Source organism: Lathyrus oleraceus, chromosome 2, assembly GCF_024323335.1.
Source record: "Lathyrus oleraceus cultivar Zhongwan6 chromosome 2, CAAS_Psat_ZW6_1.0, whole genome shotgun sequence".
NCBI lineage: Eukaryota > Viridiplantae > Streptophyta > Magnoliopsida > Fabales > Fabaceae > Lathyrus > Lathyrus oleraceus.
Genome location: NC_066580.1, coordinates 191,158,998 through 191,171,876, shown reverse-complemented (window position 1 = coordinate 191,171,876; position 12,879 = coordinate 191,158,998). Strand labels below are relative to the sequence as shown.

Here is a 12,879-nt window from a genome sequence, read left to right as displayed (position 1 = left end):
TCTTTGTTTCTAAGATTCCTTTTAAATCATTACTAATGATCAACATATCGTCGACATAGAGACAAAGGAATATTACAGTGGTTTTGCACGTCTTTGTGTATAAACACTTGTCACAAAAATTAGGAATAAATCCATTTGAGAGTATTACAGAGTCAAATTTTTGATGCCACTGTTTTGGTGCTTGTTTTAGTCCGTATAAGGATTTGACAAGTTTACACACCTTTTGTTCATTTCCAGGAAGCAGGTAGCCTTCCGGTTGTTCCATGTAGATTTCCTCATCGAGATCTCCATTTAGGAACGCTGTTTTAACATCCATCTGATGGATTATAAGATCATTCAAAGATGCTAAGGCAAACAACAATCTAATAGTAGTTGTTCTTGCTACTGGTGCATATGTGTCGAAGTAATCTATGCCTTCTTTCTGTCTAAATCCTTTTGCCACTAATCTGGCTTTATAAGTGTTTAGAGTACCATCGCTATGGTATTTCTTCTTAAACACCCACTTGCATCCAATGGGCCTTGATCCCTTAGGTAAGTCAACAAGTTCCCAAGTGTGGTTTGATACAATTGAATCCATTTCATCTTGGATAGCATCTTTCCAAAAAGTGGAGTCCCTTGAAGTTATTGCTTCCTTATAAGTTTTTGGATCATCTTCCACTTGAAGAATAATCGGAATGCGTTGAACAAAGTTCTTACAATTTCCCTCAACAAGATAAAAGGAAATAGATTGAGAATCAATCTCATCTGGTCCTAGATTCTTTGTTTTCCGAATTCTCTTGCTTATCCTAGGCTCGGGTTGTGGTTCAATGATTATAGGAGTGCCTTCAGTTTGTATTTCTACAGTCCGAGAAGAGTTATCTTCATGAGATTCTTTATTAGTGGCCGACTCCGATCCTTTATCCTTTGTGATAAGGTTTTCAAAGAATTCTACATCCCGGGATTCAACAATTACATTAGATTCTAGATTTAAGAGTCTATATGCTTTACTGTGTTGTGCATATCCTACAAAAGCACATCTTATTCCTCGAGGACCCAACTTGGTTCTTTTAGGGTCCATGTTTTTGTAGTATGCCACACACCCCCACACTTTAAAGTAACCGATATTTGGCGCTCTGCCTTTCCATGACTCATATGGAGATATACCAGTTTTCTTTAACGGAATTCTATTGATTATATGACAGGCGGACAATAATGCCTCACCCCACAAGTTAAGGGGTAATTTAGAATGCATCAACATGGCATTCATCATCTCTTGATATGTTCGATTCTTTCTTTCTGCCATGCCATTTTGTTGTGGTGTTCGTGGTGCCGAACATTCATGTATTATACCGTGCTCTTCACAGAATGCATCAAATTCAATTGAAAAGTATTCGCCGCCCCTATCACTTCTAAGGACCTTTATACTTTTATTTAATTGATTTTCGACTTCTGCTTTATAAGTCTTAAAGGCATTAAATGCATCATCTTTATGCTTTAAGAGATATACATGAGTGTATCTAGAGGAATCGTCTATGAATGTAATAAAGTATCTATTCCCTCCACGTGTCAACATGCCATTAAATTCGCACAAATCTGAGTGCACAAGATCAAGTAATTTCGTTTTCCTTTCAACACTTTTGAAAGGCTTCTTAATCATTTTTGATTCAACACATAATTCACATTTTTTGAAATCCTTTATATTACATGAAATTAGTCCAGATTTAATTAGTCTCTTCATAGAACTAATACCACAATGTGCTAATCTATTATGCCATAAAGAAACGGAATCAAGCATGTAAACGGAATTAGAAATTTCATTAATAATATTATCATTAGTACATAGTTTGATCATTCCCTCTGCGGAATATCCTTTTCCAATGAATACACCATTACGGGTCAAAATAAGTTTGCCCGATTCATATACAGATTTAATACCCGGTTTTCCCAATAAATCCCCACTAACAAGATTCCTATTCATGTCTGGAACATGAAGCACATTTACAAGTGTAACTTTCTTTCCAGAAGTGAAGTTAAGTTCGACCGAACCGGTTCCAACAACTTTAGAGCGGACTTCATTTCCCATTTGTACCTCTTGTCCATCAATTGCTTCAGAATAGGTTTTGAATGCAGCCTTGTCATAAGTAACATGCACTGTAGCACAAGTGTCATACCACCAACCTTGAACTTTTCCTTTGATTGCCATAATTTCGCTCACTGTAGCAATTATGTCATCATCTGATCGAATTGCATTGATCTCATTTTTTGCTTTATTTTGTCTGCAATCTCGAGCATAGTGTCCAGGTTTACCGCATACGAAACATCCGTTCTTTGGACCTTTATGACCGCCAGAGTTCTTGAACTTGTTATGTTCTTTCTTTGGTCCAAGATGACTCTTTATGCCATCATGTCTCTTCTTTCCCTTGTTGGTCACAGCGTTTGTTTTGAAATGAGTAGGGGGTTCAGATTTCTCCCTCTCCTTCGATTCCTCCTCGATTCGAAGATGTTTCTGAATTTTCTCCAAGGAGAAGTCCTCGGAACTGTGCAACAATTTCTTTCGGTAGCCTTTCCATGAAGGTGGTAATTTTGCAATAATTGCACCGACTTGGAAGGTCTCAGGGATGTCTATTTTTACTGCCTTTATTTTATTGACCAGAACTTGCAATTCATGCACTTGTGGAAGAATGGGCTTAGAATCTAAGAATTTAAAATCGAAATATTTAGATATTAAGAACTTCTTCGTACCTTCCTCTTCAGCCTTGAACTTGAATTCTAGTGCCTTCCATATTTCTGTTGCCGATGGATTGTCTGTGTAGAGGTCGTAGAGACGATCAGATAAAGTATTCAGAATGTGTCCACGGCAAAGCAGTTCGTCCTCCTTGCGTTTCTTGCGCTCCTTCTTGAGTTCTTCCGAATCATTTTCTGTTGGTTCAGGTATTGGTTGTAGGTCGGGATCAAGAACATAGTGAACCTTCAGGGCAGTCAATAGGAATGTCATCTTGTCTTGCCATCTTGTGTAATTTGTTCCATCAAATCGATCTAACTTGACAAGATCCTGGTTCATCACTTTGATGCTTGAAACAACAGCGTCTGAAGCCATTATGTTACTAATACTTTTAAGATTGTTAGAAAATTCGGTAAAATTAAATGGATCCAGGACTGAATCGTGATTGAGAATCACTTTCCTTAAAAGTATTTCAAGCACTCTTTTATTATGTCTTAGAGTTGGAAAATGCAAGAACACTCAGGATAATGTCAGCCTTATTTCGAGTCTGCACAAGACAAGTGAAGAACCCGAAATGCAAGGAAGGTTTTCTGGAATTTGGAAGAGAAATTCGTTTTTAGTTCTTGTATTATTTTTCTGAATAGAATCATATATTTATAGGAGATATGGATGTTGTTTCAAAAGTTTGCAACCTTTGATGAAACAACACCATTTCACCATAAAACACAATGTTTCATATATGACACTATTTCATGAAAAGATATGAAAATTGAATTCAAAATTCAAACAAAACAATAACTAAAAAATTGAATTCAAATCATTAAATGCTATTTAACTCTTTTGTCATTTTGGAACTAATATTGCAAAACAATTTCCAACAACAGAAAGGAAATGCAACATCTTAAAAGCATGGTAGGAAGTTTACCTTTGATTTGAGCTGCTGGCCATGCTTAACAGTCCGGTATTCAACCGAGCTGAGTGAATGAGATTCATTTTGGTGGTTGGAGATGTTGGGTTCAGGGACAAATTTAGTGACAACTGTTATTGGATTTGGCATGAGTGCCACTTTCATTGTTTTTGTTTGTACAAGAATCATTTGTGGAAGACTTAGAGGTGGTGTTGAATCTAGGATGATGTATCAGATTGAATCAAGATATGATATAGAACAGGTAATTCCACTTTCCATCTCCTTTATTTTGTTGTTTTTGGACTCTTTGTTCTGTTTTTTTTTAATTAATCTTTTTTCAATACTATAATCTCAGTTTTATTTGGTTATGAGGACTTCTAGATTATGAATCTGATCCAATACTTGAAGTGTATGTTGAATAAGGAAATCTGCAATTGTTTGTTGTTTTTTAATTTCCGAGTCTGATGCAAATGCTGCATTCTATTTACATAGAATATTAAGAGATTGTGGTTTTAAGCTGCAAATAAGCTGTGTTCTGGTTTATGTAATTTTGTAACTTAGCAGGTTTTGGTGATTTAGTTTTTGATTTTTCATTGTTTTCTGATAGCCATAACATCATGTTAATGACCCTGATCCTGAACCAGTTCTGCTTGAAGCAATCCCCACTTTGAAGTTCAATCAAGAGGCTTTCAGTTCCATTGAAGATACACAGTTAAGTCCTTTTTATTAATTCTAACTCATACAGAACAAGTTCCTCATATTTTCGTTAACATCAGATACGGGGTAAGACTTGGTTGTTGTTGTATCAGATACATGATAGATTAAGGGCCTAGTTGAATCGATTTATAGGAGCTTATCTATTGATATAAACACTCTTCAAAATTATTTTATATGATAAGCGACGATGTTATAAGTGCTTAAATAAGTTGTTTATCTAGACAGGTCTGTGATAGATTAATAAGTTAATGAAAAAAGGAACCAGTGAATAGATAAATAACCGAGTTTGCTTCTACAGGTGTGTAATATGTTTAGCGGACTACAAAGAAAGAGAAATATTGCGAATCATGCCGAAATGCGGCCACACTTTTCATCTTTGTTGAGATGCGGTTAGAACTGTTTCGTCTCATTAACAACACCCAAGAAGCCATCGATGCTAAAAGAACGAGGAAAATCGCAATCTTGATGTCATTTAGATAGTAACTAACAACTTTTTATTCATTTCAAGTTGATTCTGTTAGGTACGATGTTTTATTTACCCAATGTTATTTTGAATCTATGCTTGTGTCATGATGAGTAGGATGAAACTCCTTCTTCAGGTAATGTATCTGTGTTTTTGCCCTTACTGTGTGATCTAACAATCAAATTATTTGTCCCCCTCATTTCTTACATACGATAATCAGGTTGCAGTTTAGGTCCTATACAATGCATTCATACAAAGTAACTTGAAATAGAAAGATATTTAGTATGTTGTTCTTTTTCCTTTTTCACAGACTTCCCATAAAGGTTAGTGTCACTCTTTTATGCTTATAATTCCATCATGTCTTGCTAATTTCTTTACTCTAAAATGTTACTCTTAGTGTCTGTTCATGTCACAAGTCTTACTATATTGTCAGAGTCTTTGCAGGCAGGTACCACAACCTTGCTATGCACGTGTCATGAATAGATTAGAATCAGTCTTGAGGTCCTTATGAGGTAATGTTCTTCTGTTTGCCTCTTTTCATTTTGTTTTTACTATATATATACACAAGGTGATTGTTTTGTTATAAATACTGCACAAATATTGTGGCGAAATGCTACTTTCCGAATACAGTGAGTGGTTAAGTTCTGCAGTTTATTTTGAGCTATTTCTAACACTTTCTTTTATTATACATACTGGTGTCAGTGGTATTGTTTTCATTTTGAAATGTAATTCTGGAGTCCCAACACCAAACCGTATTATATTTTTCTTGACAGAGAGTGGTTAGTCCTACCAAGGTTTCATGATTTGCTCACTTTACTGTGACATGTCATCACTGTACTAAAGCTGCTTTGGGGATAAGGATGCTTGACCAAGTGCGTGTTAACTCATTGCTATCTTTATTTGTTATAGATTGATGAACTATTTGATGGTTTTGTTTTATTTCCCAACATTATTTTGAATCCATTATTAACATGATCGTCAGAGACATTGTAGGTACCACACCCTTGCTATGAATATTTCATAAATAGATCAAAAACAATCTTGAGGTCATCAGAGATGATGTTCTTCTGTTTGCCTCTTTTGATTTGGTTTGATTTGTTTGTGCTCAACATATTATTCAGGTTCATTCGTTTATTTCATTTTTTGAATTAATATGTACAATTTTTCTAAAAATGTGAAGCCTTTTTTTGATTTGAACATTTTTTCACTTGTCTTAAGGACTTTTTGTTGGCTTTCTTGTAGTGAGCTATTTACTTTTCAATGCTTACATTGATAATGTTTTGTTGATTTTATAGGAGGATAACTTGGAAGAGTTTGGTGAATATTAAAATAATAGAGTTAATCCCTATTATGTCGTTGCACTTACTGTTAGATTGTTTGTTCCGCATGTATCTTTCATGTGTCTGTTTATGTTCTATAGAATGCATACATGCTAATGTTGATGTTTTGATATTGTTTCTATTTCAATTATTCCTTCATGAATGATCGTTTGATTATTTATGAGTTTGGCTTTAGATTATTTCTTCCATTGTTTGATTTTGAATAGGGTTTGTATTTTAATTGTTGGAAGCTGTTGTATTAATCAATGAATGATGTGAATCTAAATTCTAATATAACAATCTGATTTAGTTCAATCTCCTAAGCTTTGTTTATTTTATTAACAGAAAACAATTAACTACACTTGTTTGCATTTTCCAGGAGTAGCTAGAAATAGAATGCAAATATCTAATGGTGTCCGACACCGACCCATATCTACACCTCTTATCATCGAGTTTTGAATTTGGATTTTGAAATTCAGTTTTGTGAAGCTGGAATCGGATACGGAGACTCTTCTTGTGGAGCTTCAATTCCATCATCATCCAAGTTGTTGATCAAAGGTGGTACTGTGGTTAATGCTCACCATCAACAAATCGCCGATGTTTATATTGAAGACGGTGTCATCGTTGCTGTTAATCCAACTATCACTGTATTATTTCTCAAATGAATCATTCTTAACTTGCAATTATTTACTCCAAGACACTTATCATGTTAAAATGAACACAATTCTTAAGAAATGAAAATAGAAAGTGTTTTCACAGGTTTTGTATTCAACTTTATGCTTTCTGTCCTAGGATTTTTTACTTTTGTAATTTCGGTATTGCCAGGTTGGAGATGAGGTGCGTGTCATAGATGCTACTGGCAAGTTTGTTATGCCAGGTTAGACCTTTGATTTTTAATCTTACAACACTTCCAATGATGATTCTTTCTGGGTTTATAACTATGTAGTACTTACACCTATGCGGTTGCGACAATTTTTTAAAACCTGGCTTATATTTGACACTTTAGGTTGAAGGTGTGTCTCGGTGACTAACATTTATATGACACTGACACTGACACGTGTGGATACATACGATCAATGATCACTTCCATTTCAACGTATTATTGTTGATGCCTACGTGTCAGGGTTGATATCATGTTTGGTGTTTGTGTTTGAATTGGTATTTCATAGGCTCTTATTAGTTCTTTGAGGTTTTACCATCGGAGTGCTCCACTTCATATCTAGGGTGAAAATGTATTCTTATAAAAGCAATCCATTCTTAGCAATAATTAAGAATAGTGAAGAGTGTGTGTGAAATTCAAAGGAGCGCTATGTCCCTCTTATGCAGACCAATGTGGGACCAATTGAAGTTCTTTAAGAACTACATCATTGGTGTGAAAAGTGAGTGATTTACTTAATTAAAAGTGTTGTGGCATAGTTGAGTCCACTTAGTCAACCTAAGATGGGTTCTATTGTTGTTGATACTCTAACACCTATGCAATAGTTAAATGCTTCTTAAACGAATCACCGTAGCGATGTCACTTGTATGCATGAATTTAGTTTCTTACATTCCATCTTGATGTCAATTTGACATCATCATCATCAGATTTTGACATACCATATGATTGCATCTTTTTGTTTACTAACAGGAGGCATTGATCCTCATACTCATCTAGAGTTTGAGTTTATGAACACTGTAACGAAGGATGACTTCTTCAGTGGCCAGGCCGCGCAGTATTGGCTGGTGGGACGACAATGCACATTGACTTTGCCATACCAATTGATGGGAGTTTAATGGCCGGTTTCAAAGCCTATGAAAAGAAGGCGAAGAAGTCTTGCATGGATTATGGTTTCCATATGGCTATTACCAAATGGGATGAAACAGTTGCAAGAGAAATGGAGCTCATGGTGGCAGCGGGGAGTCTTACAAGGAAGTCGAGGAGAGCGTCGCCGGGAGGAAGAAACACACACATAAGGAAGGCGAGGAGCGCTCAAACGTCTTTGAAAGTTGAGTTGGATGAGGTTAATAGTGGTGCCGCTCTTAGTAGGGCTTCGAGTTTGGGACTCTCGTTCTCTTTTACTGGTTTTTCTGTTCCTCTTGATGAAATCAGTAGCTCCAAACCATTCAGTGATGACGAAGATATACGTAAGTAAATTTTATGTGTGTAGTTTTTGTGCTATTTTATTTTATTTAGTAGTGTTTATGATGGTTGATATAGTAAAGAGTTTAATTAAGAGGTGATTTAATGGCAAGTGAGTGTAAAATTTTTGAGACCAAGTTAGATATGAAAGGCTTTTCAAGATGTTCACGAGTTTGATAGATTCCAATCACTTTCAAGAACAAAAGGTTATAAATAATATTGCTCAATAAATATCTTTTCTTGTATGTGCTAACCACAAAATATACCTTCATAGGTGGATTAAAGTTAACTACTATATTGGTATTGATTATGAGAAAGCAAAAGAAGACAAGTAAAACCTTTTGTTTTTATGAGAAAGCAATTGATAGTAGTATGTTAGTAGCATACATATATTATGTTGTGAACTTGTGATACATTTTGAGGTCTTCTTGCTGTCAAAATAAAATAAAATTGAAGTTTTCTTAATATAAATATGTTTAAATATATTTTAAAAAATATAAAATAAAGATTATTATTTTTTTTTTCAAAATATATTAACAGTAATAATCACAATAAATTTTATTACAATCTGGAAGTTTTAGAGGGAAGGGAGTTAAATAATTTTATATAAGATTAATTTTATCCTAGTTGGTGATGTCTTGTCAATTGCAGAGTTACGTGGAGAAAGGTTATAATTTTACTTCCGTTTTGCATTTTAGATAATTTGGTTTATTATGAGGCAATAACCCTGTGGAAGGGCTCTGAGGAATTTATTTCACGTAGTAAGTACATCTTTGTTTTCTGATTGTAGGTATCAATTCTTTTAAGTTTTTCATGGCTTACAAAGGAGCTCTTATGATCGGTGATGAGCTTCTTCTACAAGGACTTAAAAAGTGCAAGTCTCTCGGTGCCTTAGCCATGGTCCATGCAGAAAACGGAGATGCTGTGGATGAAGGGCAAAAGAAGATGATAGAGCTTGGAATAACTGGACCCAAGGGACATGCTCTTTCAAGGCCTCCAGTGGTTAGTCTCATTTTTGCTCTTTTTAATAAATAGTTTACTGAATAATAGAATTGAAGAGAATAATGGAATACAGATACTGATCATGTCTGGTTTCATTTCATCGTCTAGTACTCTAGACTATTTTATTACGTCATAATGATATTTTCTCCTCATTTTTCAGCCACCCCTTTACATCTCTGACAATCACACTTAGTCGACTTACTTCACAGTGCACTGGATTTAGGTGCTTATGCTTGAGCCAAATTATCTGCTTTTAGCTACCCTTGTCAAAATTTGCATGCTGCTAAGTTGTAATCACTCTAGTTCTACATTCATTCTGATCAATTTTTTTTATCTCTGTTGATGAATCTCATTTAGCTGGTACATGATCAGAATCATTAGATTGATTACTTGTTTTATTTTGTTGTATTCTGTGATTACTGTGAAGTTTAAAATCTAAATACCTGTTAGTATGACTCATAATACATTTCTTTATTTGACTTGGAACCTTAACATGTGTAGTTAGAAGGAGAGGCAACTGCTCCTGCTATTCGCTTAGCAGATTTTGTAAACACTCCTTTGTATGTGGTTCATGTCATGAGCATTGATGCAATGGAAGAAATTGCGAAAGCCAGGACATCAGGTTCTTAACTTCAATCCTTGTAATGTATTCCAGATTATGTAGAGAAAGCATGCAATTACAACATATAAAGATACCATTAAGAGTCTATTTGTAGAAAAGCTATTACAGATACCATTAAGAGTCTATTTGTAGAAAAACTATTACGTTTGCACAACAATATTCTCGTTTTTTTTTATAGAGAAAAATGTATAAACAAGACTTGTTGTACTTGAATTATAGCAGCCATAATTAGATTAACTTGACAACACTTTACAATCCACTCTTTTGCTATGCAATTATATCGAATCTACTTTGCCATACAGAAAATTGGGGCCACTCATATAGTCAATCACTTCCACTTAATTGAGAGTGAGCTCATTTGCTTAAACTTGTAAAAAAAAGTGATTCTATAATGCCGAGTTTATAATCTTTTGTCTGCTTTATTACAGAATCTAAGATAGATGTTGAACATTTACTATGCACATGCTATTGACTTGTTACATTGTGTTTGCATATTATGGCAGATGTTTTAAACATTTTTTACTTTTGTATAAGTCTACGGAGAAATATCTCGTATACCGAGATCTGAGTTTGACAGCCTTGGATTGATGTGTTTCAAGTGTGACGTTTTAAGTTTTACTGAACTTAATTTTAGTAATCTTCCCTACTTGTTTACTGTTTCCATTTTGACCTTAAGTGCTTTTGTTCCCAAATGACTTAGGGTCTGTTTGGATAAAAAGCTTATTTGCAGCTTATAGCACAAGTGCTTATCAAAATAAGCGCTTATGAATAAGCTCGCATAAGCTATTTTTATAACAAAAGATGAAATAAATTTAAATTGTTTTTATATATGTTATAAGTTGTTTTCGTTAGCTATCTTGAAGAACTCTGTAAAAATTAGTTCAAAAAAATTTATGAAAAATGTCAAAAGTTGTTTTGATTAAGTCTCTCAAACGATAACAGAAAACAATGAAGGATAATACTAACATTATGAATTTTGTTAATTGCTCTGAAGCATCCACACCTCTTATCAACGGCATGTCTGGTGTCCGACACCGACCCATATCTACATTCAATTTATTCATTTTTTTCAAATTATTACTGGTGTCAACGTGTCAGTGTCGTGTCCTGCGTCCGTATTCTATATGTTAATTGTATTATATAGAGATTTTAAGTGCCTTGTCTGGGTTATTATTATCCATATGTAGTAACCGTGTCTTTAATAGATATTGATGCGCATCAACTTGAAAAGTTGCAAATTGTTTTTAACTCATTTCAGATCCAGTAATCTCCGATGCCCTTGGTGGAATTCTTGTTGGTTTAGTTACTAGCCATGATGGCGGTGTTGAAAACGTAACGTTTATAGAGGAAGTGAACGGTTGGCTCGAAGAGGGAAGAGATGCGCGGGGTCTTTCTCTATTGTAGGAAACAGATTTTTTGCAGTTACTGAAATATGATGTTTTGTATGACTTCCAAAATCATATTTTCTAATATACATAATTTATGGAGATATATTATTATATTTCTATATTGGCGGAGCTGTAGAGGTAGTAACTGCACAAACTCTCGATACTTAAATGAGTTATTGATAATTTCATACTGGACCATATGAATTTGTTGAGGAACTTCACAGTTACTGAATATGATTCCATTCTGTATGACTTCCAAAATCATATTTTCTGATTTGTACAAATTTGCTTAGTGGTTTTTCTTCGATGAAGTTACAGCATGGCTACTGACAGAGATAATTTTTCTTATTATTGATTAGAGCAGCCTGTGCTCTTAAATAGAATACAATATATTTAGGAAAGGAAATTCCTAATAAATACTTATCATTTCCCTCAATCAATTCTATAAGTAAGGACCAATAATTTCTATAAATACATACACAGCTAATCAAATCCTATTTATGGGATTTTAATCCTATTTAACTATAAAATATACCACTAATTAACACATGTACAGCTCGTTCTGACACTCCCCGTCAAGTTGGAGAGTGGATGTTACTCATTCCCAACTTGCCGATAATAGATTGCAATGTAGAACCACTTAATCCTTTTGTAAGAACATCTGCCAGCTGATTTCCAGTTGATACAAATGGTATACATATTGTCCCACTATCCAATTTTTCCTTGATGAAATGTCTGTCTACTTCGACATGCTTCGTTCTATCATGTTGCACTGGATTATGTGCAATGTTTATTGCTGACTTGTTGTCACAATATAGTTTCATGGGTCCATTCCATTCAATCTTTAGGTCTTGTAGAATTATTTTCAGCCATAGGAGTTCACAAATACCTAAAGCCATAGCCCGAAATTCTGCTTCTGCACTTGACCTCGCAACAACGTTTTGTTTTTTGCTCCTCCAAGTCACCAAGTTTCCTCCAAGAAAAGTACAATATCCGGATGTGGATCTTCTGTCATCTACTGATCCAGCATAATCAGCATCTGTATAGGCTTCCAAAGTAATTCCTTGACCCTTTGTAAATAGAATTCCTTTTCCAGGAGTGCCCTTCAAGTATTGCAAAATTCGGTAAACAGCTCTAAGATGATTTTCTTTGGGATTATGCATGAATTGACTCACCACTCCCACTGCATAAGCTATGTCTGGCCTAGTGTGAGATAAATAGATTAACTTTCCAACCAACTTTTGATAGGATTCTCTGTCCACAGTTGCATCTTCAACAAATTCACTAAGTCTGTGATTTTGTTCAATTGGAGTTTCTACTGGTTTGCATCCCAATTTACCAGTTTCAGATAATAAATCCAGCACATACTTCTGTTGAGAGATGAAAATACCGTGACGAGAGTGTGCCACTTCAAGGCCCAAAAAATATTTTAATCTGCCCAACTCTTTTACTTCAAACTCTTTTAGCAAACACACTTTTAGGCTATCCATTTCTGCTTGATGATTTCCTGTTACAATTATATCATCCACATAAACAATTAGTGCAGTAACTCCCCCTAAGGCTGAATGCTTAGTAAACAAAGTGTGATCTCCCTGACTTTGTTTATATCCCATATCTTTCATCACAGTGGTAAACCTTCCA

At 34.7% G+C, this 12,879-nt stretch overlaps 1 pseudogene; it reads left to right on the top strand.

Annotated features, from left to right (window-relative positions):
- Nucleotides 1-4,844: 4,844 nt before the first annotated feature.
- On the top strand, nucleotides 4,845-11,339 carry LOC127118821 (dihydropyrimidinase-like; annotated as a pseudogene).
- Nucleotides 11,340-12,879: the final 1,540 nt, after the last annotated feature.